Source organism: Nyctibius grandis, chromosome 9, assembly GCF_013368605.1.
Source record: "Nyctibius grandis isolate bNycGra1 chromosome 9, bNycGra1.pri, whole genome shotgun sequence".
Taxonomy (NCBI): Eukaryota; Metazoa; Chordata; class Aves; order Nyctibiiformes; family Nyctibiidae; genus Nyctibius; species Nyctibius grandis.
In genome coordinates, this window is record NC_090666.1 from 43476423 (window position 1) to 43492055 (window position 15633).

Genomic DNA, 15633 nt, shown 5'->3' on the forward strand with positions numbered 1-15633 from the left:
TATTTGGCGTACGATCATACTGTAGGAGTTCCTACTGTATTAATCCATACAAATAGCAACAAATATTACAGAGATTAAAAATTATACCAATAGCCTACATAGTTTCCAGCACAGCAGGTTACATTCCAAGCAGGAAATTAAGAGAAGGGACGATATGAATTCTGAGTTTACAGGTGACTCTCCATGTTCAGCTGCCCCCTACTTTTCACCTGCAGTTCCTTTACAAACAGAGGGTAACGTCAGCACTGATTAAACCACATCAGAGCTGTCACGCCTCCTTATGCCAAGATAAAAATACGGTGCCTCCCATTGCACACTAAACTGGAGAACTAATCTGGAATGAAAAAAAAAAAACACCAGTAAAAATGCAGGTACCATGTTCATGGTTATTTTTCAGCAGGATTCCTACACACTCTGCATCAACGCAAGAGGGGAAGGGGTTGAATAAGCAGCAAGAGCTGCTCACTGAATTACACCTCAAAGCCAAGTTTGCCTGCAGAAGAATATCTGCAGCCTTCTTAGCGTGCTAGACACGTATCAGGAAAAGATAAAAGGCAAAAGCATAACAGAGTACAAGGAGAATACATGCACTTCTGGGAAGATTCAAGCAGCAGTTTGATCTTGGCTTCTTTCAGCCGTTTACAGTGTCATCGTCATATTAGTCAACAAAGCGGCGAGTGTCCTATCACAGCTGTAAAAGCAGTAGACTGGGAGGAGAGCAAATGGTATCAGTCAAAAAAACCCGAGAAACATTGGGAGGTTTTGTGTTCGGGATGGCCACATAACTCAAAAAGACAAGCAAGCATTTAACACACGTGGCAGGGGGTTGGAACTAGATGATCTTTAAGGTCCCTTCCAACCCAAACCATTCTATGATTCTACACGTCCTCTCACCCAAACCCTATTTTTAAAGTGTTTTACAGTATCTTCACATATATTGGCTTTTCTTTTCTCTATCTATAATTCTCTATGCCATAAACAGTTAGTCCAGTACTAGAAGCTGCAAAATGGTGACAATTTAGAACACTACAGAAAGCATCTTTCTCTTCTTTCACCATCGCCTTGACTCCCCCGGGCAGCGGCTGAGCGGGTTTAGGGGCCGCACGCCCAGCTGGGAAACGTGCCTCGCCAGTACCGCGGCTCTCCCGTCCCGGGCCCCTCACGGCCCGCCGGGACCCGCCGCCAAGCCCGCGCTGAGGGCGGCTCCCGCCACCGCTCCTGCGGCAAGGCCGCCCCTCACGGCTGCCAGGAGGGGCCCCCAGCGGCTCCCGCCGAGGGGACCGGCAGCGGCCTTCGCGGGCACCTCCGCCCGGGCACCCCCGCAGCGGCCATTTTGCAACCGGTTGCTCCAGCCACCTGCGCCCCGCCCGCTCCCGCGCCGCGCACGGACACTCACCGTGAGGTGGACACGGTGGAGCCGGAGGAGCCTCCCGCCCCAGCGGCCTCGCCGGGCAGACGGCCCGCCCAGCAGACGCTCCCGCCGGCGGCTGCCCCGGGCGCGGTGCGGGGCTGCCGGCCGCGTCCCGCCCCCGCCACGACCCCCGCGCGCCGCGCTGAGGGACGGCGGCGCTTCCCCTCCGCCGCCTCACAGCATCGGTAACCCTAGCAACTTCAAGTCGCGCCGCCATTGGCGGGTTTAACAAGGGCCAGTAGCCAATGGGGTGCCGCCCAGTGCCGCGCCTGGCCAATGGGCGCGGGCGCAGGGCAGGGCGCTGCGCCGGCGTCGCGAGCGGGGCGGAGCGGGGCCGGGCGGAGCGGGCGGCGGGGCTCGGCGGCGCCGGCGCCACCACCGCCACCATGGAGACCCCGGGCTAGGGCCCGCCGCGGCCCGCCGGCGCGCTGAGCGGGGCCGGCCGCGCCGCCGCCTCCTCCGCGCGGTGAGTGGGTGAGGGCCGGGGGAGGCCGCGGGCCGGCCGGGGTGAGGCGGGAGGCGAGGCGGCGGAGCCCGCCGGGGGCCCGGGGCAGCGGAGCCGCCGCCTCGGGCGGACCCGCGCCCGGCCCGCCTGCGCCGCGCGCTCTCCGCGCCCGCGCTGCCGCCTGGTGCCTGGCCGCGCCGCGCGGGCCCTGCGGGCGGAGGTGCCGCCGCCCGGCCCCTGCCCCGGGCTCCGCGCCGGGCACCCGGGCGGCGGAGCGCGGGAGCCCGGGGGCGGGCGGGCGCCGCGCGGGCAGGTGCGCGCGGGCCGGGCCGGGCAGCCCGCAGCGGGGGTCGCGGTGGGCCCCGCGGCAGCCGCGGGTCGGGGGCGCGGAGCCCGGGCCCGCCGCCTTCAGCCCGGCGCGGCCGCCTCCCTCCCGGGCGCGCCGGCTTTCCGCGGCCGCGGGGCGAGCCCGCGGCGGATGCGCAGCCCGGGGGGGCGCCGTGTGCGCGGGGCGGTGCGCGGCGCTGCGGGCGGGAGCCGCGCTGGGCCGAGCCGCAGCAGGCAGGGCCGCCCCGCCGGAGCGCGCACCGCGGCCGCAGCGCCGCGCAGCCGGGGGGCGCGGGGCAGCGCGGGGGCACGGCGGAAACTTCGGGGAGTGGCGGGGCGGGCCGGGCCTCTGCTCCCGCCCGGGCGGGCTCCCGGGCCGGCTGCGGGGCCGGCGGGACGCTCTTCCCCGTCCCGGGCGGCGTGCTGTCCCGCACCGCGGTGTCTCCGCGGCGGGCTGCCCCGTGCCCCCGGCTGCGCTCCGTGCACGGGGTTTAGATGTGCGGGCTCCCGGTACCCTCTGTGTGACCGTGAGCGCGGCGGTGCGTGCCCTCGGTCGCCGGGGGCTGGCAGAGGGGCCGCTCCGGCCCAGTGCGAGCTCGGCTGTCGGGGCTGGTCACCGCTTACAGCTGCGTTCCCCCGCCGCTGATCAGGAGGGTGGAAGCACGCAGGGAGGAGCAGCACCCGCAGCCTTTGAGCAGGTCTGGGTGAGCGCGGTGGTGGCTGCGGGGTGAAGCGAGGCCGGCTCGCCCGGACCTGAGGCGCTCCACAGCGGTCCAACGAGAAGTGTAAGCGCGTCTGTAGGTACAAATTAGTGAGTGCCAGTACCGTGTCTGAGGCTGGGACGGCTGGGAAATGAGGCCTCAGAAGAATAAAATTAATACTGACACTGAGCCCGGGCTGGTTCGGCAAAAAAATTATATTTGTGTGATTGTAATTTGTGTGGAAGGTAGAAATACCAAGTGCCACAGAAGAACGTGGTTTAGGAACTGAGCCCTCTCTGGTCCCCTTCCCCTCCCACCTAACGCTTCAGAAAGCATCAACATCTCCCTGAAGAGTGCTTGTGTTGGGCCTGTAGACCTTTGTACTTTTTTTTTTTTAATAACCTTCTGCTCTGTGTTAATTTTACATTAGTCATTGCTTCAAGATTTGACTGTTTGAAGGAAAAGGCGTGGTTGGACTTGCTGTAGTAATGTTTCATTAACGAGCTTTTCATTTTTTTTACCGTTCTCATTTTTTGGTAACTTGGAGTTTAGGCATTAGGAGAAGACAAGGATGATTACATTTTTCCCTTCAACTAATAACTGTATTTTTGAGGTAAATGCCAAATAATATGTTCACTGAGATAAAAATATGGGAACCTGCTAAATGTACTTGTTTAGTTTATGGAGGTTCACTAATTTGGTCTTGTCCATCACATTTAAAATGGGAGGAGTGTGTTTGGGGGGCAAAAGCTTATTGTTGGCCCTGACATGCTGTAGTATCTCCATTAAATATTAAAATATTACATGCAGATGAATGTAACCTGTCTGTATAAAGACACATTGCAATAACTTTCCCCTTTTGTTTAAATTGCATGTAAAGTGCTATCTTGCTACTGAAATAAGTTGCTATTAATGTTTTTAATTAAGGTAGAACAGCTGATGGTCCTTTTCCAGTAAAAATTCTGTCTTTTTTCCTTTTCTCTTGTTAGATGTTAAGGATAAATAGCAGTAATAATAATAGAAATTCTGCTATAAAACAGTTGGAGCAAGTTTTGTGAGAGAGTAGTCTTCTATAAGAGGGGAGAATTTGTTCTAAGTTTTCTTAAAATGTCGACAATTAACACACCTTTTGATGTTTGCTTTTTTTAGTAGTAATGCAGGGTCCTTTTATGATGAACAGATGAATTCAGTCACAAAATGTAAGCAAGGAAAGTGATATGATACGTTACTTTTTAGTAGGAGCTTGAAGTACTAGCAAAATAGCATCTCTAATGCATTTGGGGGTATTTTTTTGTATTGAATTGATAGCATGTGCTATGTAAAAATAATAGTAATGTTAATTAGTAAGCTGTGTCAGGTGTTTAGGAAATCTGCATGCATTGGGAGAGAAGCCTCAGTGGAAGAACCACTCTGCATATTAACAAAACAGGAAACATAAATAAGAACTTTATGTACTTCTGCTTCACTTTATGTAGATTATTTAAATACATTTATGACAGATGAAAAGCTAAAGCAGTTCCAAAAGATGGTAGTCTCTGAGTACGGTCTTAATTTTGTTGGGTTTTTTTTCTTAATTGCGGTGCTGAAAATGAGCAAGTTCTGCAAGCATTTATCTGGTTATTTATTTGTTGCAAGAAAGCACTGACTAGTTTAGGGGTCTCGGGGAGCTTAACAAAGTTGTTATAAATGTAATCAAGAATAATGGGGTTTATTACCAGCACTTAGTTGTTATTGTCAATCAAACCAGGCAGTCTGGGCTAGAGTTGGGTTCCTCTCTGTGAGAAGCTGCCCTCCTTTTAAGCTATTTACATCTTCGTTGGAGAGCAGTCCCCGTGAGCAGAGGGGCTTTATAAACGATACACAAGTTTTTAGTTGGCTGTCGTGGCAGGGAGGCCCTGCCCGTGACCTGGGACCCTTCTGGGCAGCCTTCCCTGCTGCAGAAACGTCTGGTACGAAAGGCGTGTGTACGTGTCCCGAGTAGCTCGTGTTGGGGTGGCCCAGAATTTTTGGTTAGGTTTGTGTTTGTTTTTTTTTCTCAAATGAAAGTACGACAGCAAATTGTTATGAATATGGCATGTACTGTCACTCCAAAAGTAATTTGAACTGGTTTAAACTTTACTAGTTGGGGAGGGAGGAAATTGAGCTCGCATAGCTTTATGTGTAAGTGAGTAGAAAGCCAGGCCTGAAACTGGAGTTTTGGGGCATGGCCTGTAAATATTGCTTGCTGCTGTTCCTGTCTTGATTGCAGATATTGCTGACGATAAGGCAGTTCAACTACTAGTGAAGATGGAGAGTAAATACATAACAGCAGCCGAGCAGAGAACCAGAGCCCACGGGCACAGCCCTTCCCCACGCAGCAGAACCGCGCCTGACGCCCTTGCGAAGGGAGCTGGAGGGACTGCCAGCGCTGAGCGGCTCTCGGGGCGGGCTTGGGAGTTTTCTGATTCTCAGATGCTTTTCCTAAGGCCTGCGACATGTCCTGGTTCATTGGATAACTCTTCATGTCCATTTTATCCAAACGGAATACTCGTTTATTCTGCTTGGGGGCGGTTTGCAGGGGAGGGAGGAAGGAGGTGGATGAGGACAGCCAAAAACTGCCTCTGGTGACCTCCCCAAAGCTTTTGCTTGCAGGGAAGAAAATCGCAGCCTCTTGTCAGTTGAAATCTCTGCAGCTGGCACCAGCGTTCAGACCTTTGCTCCTTCCCCACTCGCTGCCTCTTTCCCTCTCTGCCCTTAGTACCTCGCTCACGTTTCTTCCACGGCAGAGACGCGTACGTTTCAGCAATGAGGAAGGACTCCTTCGGTCTCACGGTATATCAATTTATTTATTTTTTAATAACAAAATCCCCAACACTATCATTAAAAGCAAAGGCTTAAGGAGAAAGCTCTTTGGTGTCTGGCAGAGGTTTAATTGCTCTCGGAGCCACCGAAGGCAGGAGGACGTGCCTTTCCAGTCCGGCCGCGCTCGGCGGGGAGCGGGCATGTGTCAGAGGGTCGGGAGGTGACTCTGCACAGGCTTGTCCTCCTTTCAGGACGGGTTTCGTGACTCAGCCCCACACTCCCTGGAGAGCGGTGCGGCTGGAGGAGCCCAGCTCCGTGAGCCAGCTCGGCCAGGTTGCTGCCTGCCCTGCCCTGCCTTCCCTCCCCTGGAGCCCACAGCGAAGGGCGGATGCAGCAGCTTGGGGTAAAGTGATCCGTGGAGAATTTCTGTGGCTCTCTAACTTCCCAGTCCTGTTCAGTGCATCCCTCTCTTACAGGCAAATGAAGACAACATCACTTTTTGGTATTTTTAAACAAGATGCCTTTTTAACAGAAACTTAAAAGTTAGGCATACTTTTAATATAGATGTTTTCCTTCTGTTACTGCAATTTTAAGATGCAGTGGTTACAAAAGAAAAAGAAACTACTATTTTTCTCCAAAATGTCCCCATGGCCATCTCTTATAGATCTCCCCCACCTTTTTCTTTAATTTGCATAGCATTTTACAAAGGTCTTACCTAGCACTAGAAATTGAAGACCAGTCAGCTTCCTGTTTAATGGAGAAAATAAAACTCTGAGCTATTACTTTATTTGACTCTGGTTGATTTTCTTCAAGGAATAATTAAAACTAAGACTTCTTCCCCCACCCCCCCCCATGTAGTGGGGCCTTTTGCTTATAGAAGACTCGTGATCTAAGCATTCTAACTGAAATGTAGTGGGTTTTTGTGAACCTTATATCAGCCTTATAGCTAATCTACTATTCTGATTGGTACTGTGATTAATTCACTATTAAAGAAAAAAAAAAGGTATCTATTGTGACTCCCTTGAAGGTGTACAAGCTGAAACTTGCTTTCAGCACCCCAGCTCAATGGGGAGATTTTAAATGTATTTACTGTTTGTGCAACCGTGGGGCGGTAATTGTGGGCAGTGAATAAAATTACCCTTTAGCTAGTGGATCTGCAAAGCAGATGGTTCCTAGGTAGTGTGTAGGTTGTGTAATTAGCTAGCCTTTATTGTTCATTGAATTCTTAAAGAGGAGTTCAGGGCGCCGGGACCCGTTCCCACGCGAGCGAGGTGCATCTCGGTGCGTTAAGTGCGACAGCCCCGGTGGGATTCATGGTCTGGAGGGTACCTGGGCGAGCTGGCAGCGGGACAGCGCAGCAGGAGTGGCTGCAGTAAATGTCCTCAGCTTAGCTGGAGCCATCTCCAGAGGGAGAGCGCCCTGGAAGGTGACGAAGGGCTGAAGGCGAGAAGGTAGGAGCAGTTTTTGTAGCGCCAGGCAGGGTACGAAGTAGCAGAGCTCTGGGGAGCGAGTGAGGGAAGGGAGGAGCTGGGCTGTGCGGTGCCAGACATCGCTGCTTCTCAAATGAGGTTCAGCTGTAAGGAAACAGGGAAGAAGCGTTAGAAAAATTCTGGATTTCTGTTTGCGTGGGTGCAAAAAACTTCTCCTCTCTTCACCTTCTAAACAAAACCTCATTGTGGCACACAAGTGGTGTGGAAAGCCTCAGGCTATCACCTGTGCTGTACTTTTAACGTTTCTTTGTAAATGTACTCAAAAGCATTTGCATTACACGTGTTCAAATGGAAAGCATCTAATCTATATCTTAATTTGCTTTAAATTATTTTACTTACGCCATCTCTGCTAGAAATCCGGTGTGAGCAGGAGACGCCCCGGTTCGCTGTGGATCTCTGTCCTCCTCCTGCCCAGCGAGGCGGCGGCAGGCAGCGCGTCCTCACCGTGCCTGGAGGAAACCTTTTTCCTTCCAAACACGTGTTCTTCATCGTCTTGTGTTGGCAGAATTTTCTGTTATTGTGTAACACCTGACCTGAGTGTTCGTGCGATTGTTATCGTGAAGGTAAATCCGACCAATGAAGACTAGTAAACTCGTGATCGCTCCCGTTCCTGTGGAGTGTGGTGGCTCGTGGGTCGGGATGGAGTGTGTGGGCAGCCAGGGCAGGGGCAGGCTCCCCGCTTTCCCTGACGTGTCCTTTGGAAACTTGCGCTTGCTGATACCCAGGATACAGATTCCCAGGTATTTCTTCCTGAATCGATTTGTGCATACAGTGCTGGGACTGATACACGTTACCTAATACGCTGAAATTCAATACAATATCTCCACTTAGTTAATTCTTTGTAGTGGCAGGTTTTGTAGTAATTCCAGTTTTAAAAAAAAAAAGTCACTCGTTTCTGAAACTATTTCAGACAGATGATAACTCCTGGACTCCCGTGTCAGTGTGACATGCTTAGAAATGAAGTTTCATGTCTTTCACAAAAATGAAACCAAGATGATGTATGAATGCAACTGATTTCAAGGTCCTCTGGACAAGTGAAGTGCTGGAGAGTTAACTGAAGAAATTCTGTGTACAGATGTGTTTGTGTGACACTGTTCACTGATTGCCTTTTGCAGATTCCTACTCAAGTCTTGCATGGTATCTAAAGAGAAACGGGGAGATAGATCTTAAAAAGAGTTAATATTTTTGTCTTGTTTTGGTTTAAAAACTAAATTTGCCAGATTTTGTTATTAAGAAATAAGGCAGCAGTATCAAAATGATAGCACGTCATGAAAGGAGGTTTTATTTGAGCTGTCATCGTGCCCGAAGTCCAAATTGATGTGCCCTTTTATGAAGCAGAGGGAAATCCAGGCTCCACAGAACTTGCAGACAAAAAGGCAAAATTTAAACAGATAGATGAAACAAGTGGAGGAGAAGAGATCAAGAACATGACTTTGTAGTACATACCTTCATCCAGGATGCTTGTGATCCAGGAGTAATGCTGACTTGTCGGTCTCTGTTATTTGAAGCAGCCTCAATCGAAGAACACCAGCAGAACTTGCCATCTGTTGCTGCTCTGTATCCTTCGTATCAAGCTCTGTCCTCACCGCTAATGTAATGAAAATAACCAGTGCCATATTTTAGCTGAAACAGAAAATATTGGCATGGGAGATGATGGATACAATACGTCACTTGTTTGAAATATAGACGTGCTCCCAGAAACAGGGAATGGAAAAACCCAAACATTTCAGATTGGCTCATGGATCCGTGAGATGCGGCTGTTTTCTCTGTGCTGTTGGGACTATCCAATAAGAAAGAAAAGGACTATGTTTTCTTAGTTTTGCCGTTATTTCTTAGCATAAATCACAGCAACAGAATACACTGAAATTTGTGAGATTTCAGTGTAATTAAATACATTCTTTTCCAGAAGATACTTTTAAAAATCATTGTTTAGAATTCTTTGCAGAATAGAAAGGCTGACACAAAAACTTACTGTGGGTCAAAGACTTGAGATTTTTTAAGGAAGTTCTGGTTTGCAATGCTAGACATAGAGCATTGTTTTTAACATTCTATAACAAAAGTTATCTGGAATATTACCATAGTAAAATATTTTTGTTCTGTTGTGATGCCTGCGATGCTTTGAGATGAAGGGAAACAAAGGAAAACTTGTTGTGCAAACAAAGTACCTTGCTGTGCAGACACTTTCTGCATTTTGGGGCAGAAACGTTCTCTTCTGGTGAATGGAAGCGGAGGGTGATCCCGCTTTAGAAGAGTGTTGCTGCATGGAAACTTCTGGCAGCGCGTCCTCCCGTCGCGTTGTCACCGGAGCAGCAGCTCAGAAACGCCTCACCTTACGGTCACGCAGGCCAACACCACCTTGTACTTGTGTAGAACTTTTTTCTTACGAAGTCAAGAACTGCTAACCCTGAGCAGGTAACTTCTGCAGTATGTCCTGATTCTCTTGGAGCTCGTGATTGGTTCTCTATGACCCGAAGCAAGCTTTGGGCTCCTGACTTACACCCTGTAGCTGACTGAAATGGTTTGCGGGTTGCACAGAGTTACAGCCAGGCTAGGGATTTTTATCTTGTGTGCAAAGATGCCTTCTAATTCTAGAAATTCAAGTGTGCTGTGTCCTTTTCCCCCCAGTATAAATAAATACCAAGTGTGAAACCTCTGCAGTGTCATTCTGCTGACGTTCATTGACTAATTAACAACCAAGTACAAAGCCTCTGCTCTGGTAATTGCTAACAGCCTCAGACAGGAGGAGAGCAAAGATGTAGTTGTGTAGTAACTAAGCGATCTTCCTCACTTTCTTAATTTTTACAACTTTTATTTTATCAACCCTCCCATCGTACTCCTCTCTTTTGTATTTACACTTGTCCATGTGTTTTATAATTCCTTAAGCTAAGGCGTCAGGTGACAATCCTTGTGAAAGAGTATAGTCTATTGAAATTCAAAACTCTTAAGCTTGCTTGGCCTCTATTTCAGAATCAAGTTCTGGTTCCAGACAACAGATGAATAACTACTGCTCTTCAGCATCTTTTGTTGAAAGAATCTGGCACTTGTATTTAAAGGTTTTAAAAGAAGATTCTTTACAGAGTGCAGGGGGGAAAAAAAACTGGGAAACAGCGAATACACTGTGTTCCTTCAGAATATTTCTCCTTCATTTTACACAGCTATTTAAAAGATACTGCAGGCTGGGACTTTTTATCTGCTTTACCATTACATTCCCATAATTTAGCTATTTTTACAGTAGTATTAGTGGCTTAGTTTGCCTTTCGAAGGAGCTTAGTGATGGACAGCCTTGTATGGTCCCAAGTTTAGACTTACCAGGGTATCTTCTTAATACGAATGTGAAACATTTGGGTGTGATGTTGCCTCATGATGTAATGTGTTGAATTTGTAAAACTCATGACCTCGTAGCTGTACAAACACAAACTGCACCTTCTCAGTTTCAGGTGCACATTAGCTTTCTGCCCAGCTTCTCCTTGAAGGCAGAGCTAGTGTTCAACATAATCTTGTCCAGTATGTTGGAAGCGGACCTAGTAACATTGAGTGACGTGGTGCTAGTGTCTGACTTTAGTTCCATTTTGCCTTTTTTATTTCAAAGCTTGTCTTAGGAGATGCAGTGACTGTGCCTCTCGCCTGACCAACGGCAAGATCATTTCTTCATCCAGATGAAAGAATGTGTGGCTGTCAAACTTCCTGCAGTATAGGATTTTAGAGTAGGTTTTTATGTTGTCTTCAAATAAAATGGTGATTTATGTGTGCAGATTTACTTGGGTGGGGGACATTCAGCATCTCCCCCAAGTAAGTTGTCATTTATCATGACGCAACTACGACTGTGTAGATTTTCTCCTGTGGATTGTGGATTGGTTAGAGCAGCCATGGCCTTGACCACCTTGACTAGCTCTAAACTGAACAGACAGGATCAGATCCCCGTTTAATCCCAGGTGAACTTAAACCAAAATGTAAAGTCTTCCCATACAGCTAGCAGGCGGAGGTGCAGTGGCTTGCACTAATTGTTTCCAAATGCGAATTTGTACCTTTCAGCATGGTGGAACCTGAACACGTGATTCTAAAAATCCCGTGGATGCCCAGATGTACTCGGGGTTGTTAGAGTGCTATGGGTGGATGCTAAATGTAGTCATAGCTTTGATTATTCATAACTTCAGCTACTGTATGAAGATATTTGTGTATATTTTATTCAAGAGCCCTAATTGAAATGGCCCTACCACAGAAGGAAAGCAAGCGAATCACCTTGATTTGCCCTTCACATTTCCCAGTTGCAAAGGAGCCAGCAGGATACGAATCAAAACAGTGCTGACTGTAAACACATGGCAGAGGAGCTGGCTACTTTCTGCTGTCGTAACTGTGTGATGGAAGTAGTTTGACTTTTCTTATGGTAGGTATGATTTTGTTTTATATAGCAACATGCCCTTTTGCCATAAGCAAGAATAAATTGAGTGTACCAATATGATAGGAATCCATTTCCTAATTTATAGTTATATAGACAAATTTCAAGACCTATTTGGTTTTCTCTCAAATGTCTCCTTATCCTCATTTTTACCCCCAAGTATTCATATAAAACAATATCTCCTCAGTCTCTGTTCTGTAAGGTTTCTGCCTGTCCAGAAAGAGGGTTTGGTCCCTTTATCATCATGACAGCCTTTGAATTCAGTCAGACCAGCACAACCAGCTGCAAATGTGAGAAACAAGACCTGTGCCAGGCACTGGGTTAACTTGTATTTCGTTATAACAGAAGCAGCACTTCAGAACCTCAGCTGGAAGGGTATTTTTGATGTGTTCTGCAATGTCATGTGCCACTACTGTGGCCATCTCAGAGGCACAGCTAGTGAGTCGATATTCTTCTCACCCATCGCTTCTTTGTGATGACGGTATTGTCTGTTACAGAAACTTTCATTGGTCACCATCCATGGCTTGGCTAAAGAACAGCAGCAAGATTAATTCCTCGAGGGCTTCCATAATAACATGCGTGCTTAATGCCCCAAGCCCTTCTGGCCTACCAAAGGCCCCACAAATCTGGAGGATGTGTGAAGGCAGTTGTTTGACAATGTTAAACATGATCGATCACAAGGGAATTCCTAGTGGAGAAACTTTTTTCCCCGTGGAGCTTCTCATTAACACTACTTTTTTATCTTCCTTCCCACAAACAGGCTGAATACATGGTCATGATCACTTGAAAATAGAGACCACGTGTAGCTTATTCTGTCTTAGGTACCTGGTAGAGTATTACCTGACCGTGTTTTCTCTACAGACAGATGGTTTTGTTACTCTTGGAATTTCTTTGCTGCTTTAGCAAGTCTTGTTTGGCTTGATTGTCTGTAACTTTCACATAATTCCATTATTATTTGACTTGGAAAACAACAGTTCTCAGAATTCATGGACGTGTAGATTTCTCCTGTCCCCTTAGGGTGCTCTACTTTTTCACTTGTACCTCTCTTACAGTAGGTGCGCTTCCCAGACAAGTAATTCTTTGTTGGCTTAGATGTACGTTGCGTGCTTCTGCGTGTCATGCCTTCCACCGCTTTGGATAGATAGAGATTTGTTTGGTAGCACTGGCATCAGACAGCTCTGCTGAGCTCAGCTGGTTGATTTCACCACATTGTTTTCTAGTTCATAAGATTTATTCTTCTCAAATCGATGACTTCAGTTACAGGTCTGCGTACTTAAATTACGGTTCCATTTAAAATTTAAATCACTCCCTAACAATGTGGTCCATGGCTATTTCGGCAACTGGTTTTCTTCTGTCTGTTAGGCTCAAGTTTGTTGAGTAAGTAATATTTTTGTTGACTTAATTGCTCTTTCATCACCATATCTGTGAAATGAATACCTGTGCCCCACCATTATGATGATTATTTGTGCATCAAACAATGTCTAGAAAAGCTAGGTCTTATGGGACCAACTTTCCAGTGGTATTTGTTTCTAATAGAGCTTCCACCCCAAAGCTTGGCTGGCCATTACTGGCAATATCTCTTCTCTGCTGTTGGGCATTCGCTAAAAAGCGTTAGTGGTTGAGCTGGAAACTGTCCTTTTTCAAAGGAAGGAGCACCAGTTACAGAAATGAACAGTCCCCAGAGAGATGACTTCTTTCTGAAGCTGAAAGCTGGTGACATGACTCTTCCTGTCTCTTGAATTTTGCTTTGGTCAGTGGGTTTTACGATTCACCAATGGATTAAGTTTATAACTAATAAATTGGAAATCCACAAAACAGTCTGTTGTGAAGACACTGAATCAATAGTTTATTAAGGAAGACTTTTATTCGTTGAAAGTTAGTGGCTTTGAGCATGCGATACTTGGCGTGGATGCAAGTCTTGGCATCAGTGAGGTTAGATCATCGGTTCTTCAGAACTCAGTGTGGAACCTGAAGTTCATGTTGCCATTCCAGTGATTTCATGAAGACTTATCTGGGGACAACGAGGCCTGAGGACTCTGCCCGTGAGGTGTTAGTTGGTGACAAGTACAGAACAACCAACCCGTGTCAGAGCTTTGTCCCGTGCCAGTTCCCCTGTGTTTCCCTTCGTTTCAATGCTTTGTATTTCTGATTCCTGTGGAGGACAGGAGTAGCGATGGTGAGGACCTCGGTTTTGGGAGGATTTCAAAGCAGGCAGGGTTATCAGCCTGCGTGATGTCCCGTGTCTGCGTTTCGCTGCTCTGCGCAGGGGTGGCCAGCCGGGTCAGTGCCAGCTCTGCTTGGTCCCAAGTGCCGCCTCGCTGGCCCAAGGGCAGGAGCTCTCCAGGCACGTTACTCTATCAGTTGGGTTGCAAGTAAATGCTGCCTTTTAAGGTGACTGTAAATGACAAGTTAAGGGACTTCTGGCTTAATCCGTGTATCTGACAAAACTGTTGGGCATATCCTTCCTGTGGCCCAACAAGAGGATGTTGACAGGCAGCAACAGCATCAGTGTTAAAACCGGATCAGAACAGGACAAGGTTGCATGTGAGAGTGTGTGTGGGTTTACCTCGCCGTATTTGGACATGTTGATCTGGAGTCTGCATTAATGGCCTCGCTGGAGTCTATTTTTAAAACATATAAAAAAAGATTATAAGAACATTCATCAGAAGGTGTGTTGAGAGTTGTTTGGAGTCAACCAGCAGCATTACTGTAGGGAAGCAAGTTACAAACTGTATTTGCCGTTGTAAGGAATAAACTTCTCTAAAAATGTTGTTTGAAGAAATATTATGTGCAGACATTTAGAATTAATTTTCTATTGTGCTTTTGTTTGACAAAAGAAATGGAGTGTTATACACTTCCCTTAAACAAGAGAAGTGTAAGGCAGATTTTTGAGCGTATTTTTGCCCCTCCTTTGCTGAGCATGTTGACATCTGCTCTGGCGTTTGCAGCTTTACCTGACTGGTCATATGAGAACTGAACTAACAGTGTACGAGGGGAGCTTCAAAAGAAGCAGCAGAAAGAGGTTAAACCCTTATGCAGGACCTCTCTGTGCCTTTGCTGAAAAGCTCCATTTTAAAATTTTTGGATTTGAAGTAGTCTCTGTCACAAATAGGCAAAAAATGCAATTAGGCAGATCCGTAGCCTGTTGACACCTGTAATTTATCCTGCTGCCTGTGGTACTGACAAGATAACGAGCAACTGACTTAAAGCACCTTGCTGAAGGGTTTCATTTTTAGGTAGCAGGAATTATATGTGTAACAGATATTTCCAGTTCCTGTGGTATAGTAATACGGGTGTTCCTCGTTGATTCCTCCCTCTCAGAGGACTGGTTTTAGTACTTTATTCTGCTGGAGGGTGTTGGGGCGTCGTTCGGCTCGGGGGGCTTTGCTGCTGGGTGCTCAGCTGCTGCCTCTTCCTCACCTTCCAGCGCCCAGAAGGTTCAGTTCCACATCAGCCATCTGAAATTGTATGTATTTTTACGAAGCTTAAGTAAGACGTTCTAAAAATGGAAAGACACGCCTCTAACTCCAATTACTCTTTAGGCACTATATGAAATAGTGATCTTGCAGGTTCTGAAGCGCATTCTTTTCCGCTGTTGTCAGCCCTGAGTGTATTTCCTGAGTTATTATCTCGACGTTTTCCTGGACTCGCGCGGTGCAAGCAGGAGCAGGCTTTCTCTGTCTTGAAAGTGGAAATCCCCTAAACCAGTAATTAATGATTGTGTTTTTTTAAGACTTAAAATTGTGTAATTTTTCAACTACTTCATGGTATTGAGAGGATTTGCTTTTGATAGCTGTGTTTTAAACCCATTATTTTGAGCTTTGTGTTAAAGCACAGTGAAAATAGCTGATGAAGTTTGTAACTTTTCTGGTGGCAGAGTTGCTTATTTAAATGTATCAGTATTAATTGTCAGCCATTTCTAAATTATTACTGTGAGCATTTAATTTTTTCTATTATCTGTAGTTATGAAAAGATCTAAAAAATAAAGTTTGTTTGAATGAGGAAGGGGGGAAAGAGCACCCTGTATCCCATTTAGAAGAGAGAGTAACACTTAAATAATTAATGTTATCGATACCTGGCAA

The 15633-nt window shown here is 47.2% G+C and overlaps 1 protein-coding gene across 1 annotated transcript in view; it reads left to right on the plus strand.

The window, feature by feature from the left end:
- Positions 1-1814: 1814 nt before the first annotated feature.
- Positions 1815-15633, plus strand: part of PKP4 (plakophilin 4) — a 73746-nt gene continuing 59927 nt past the window's right edge. The window contains exon 1 of the mRNA XM_068407529.1: positions 1815-1877. The gene's annotated coding sequence lies outside the window, so the exon portion shown is untranslated. The remainder of the gene's footprint in view (positions 1878-15633) is intronic.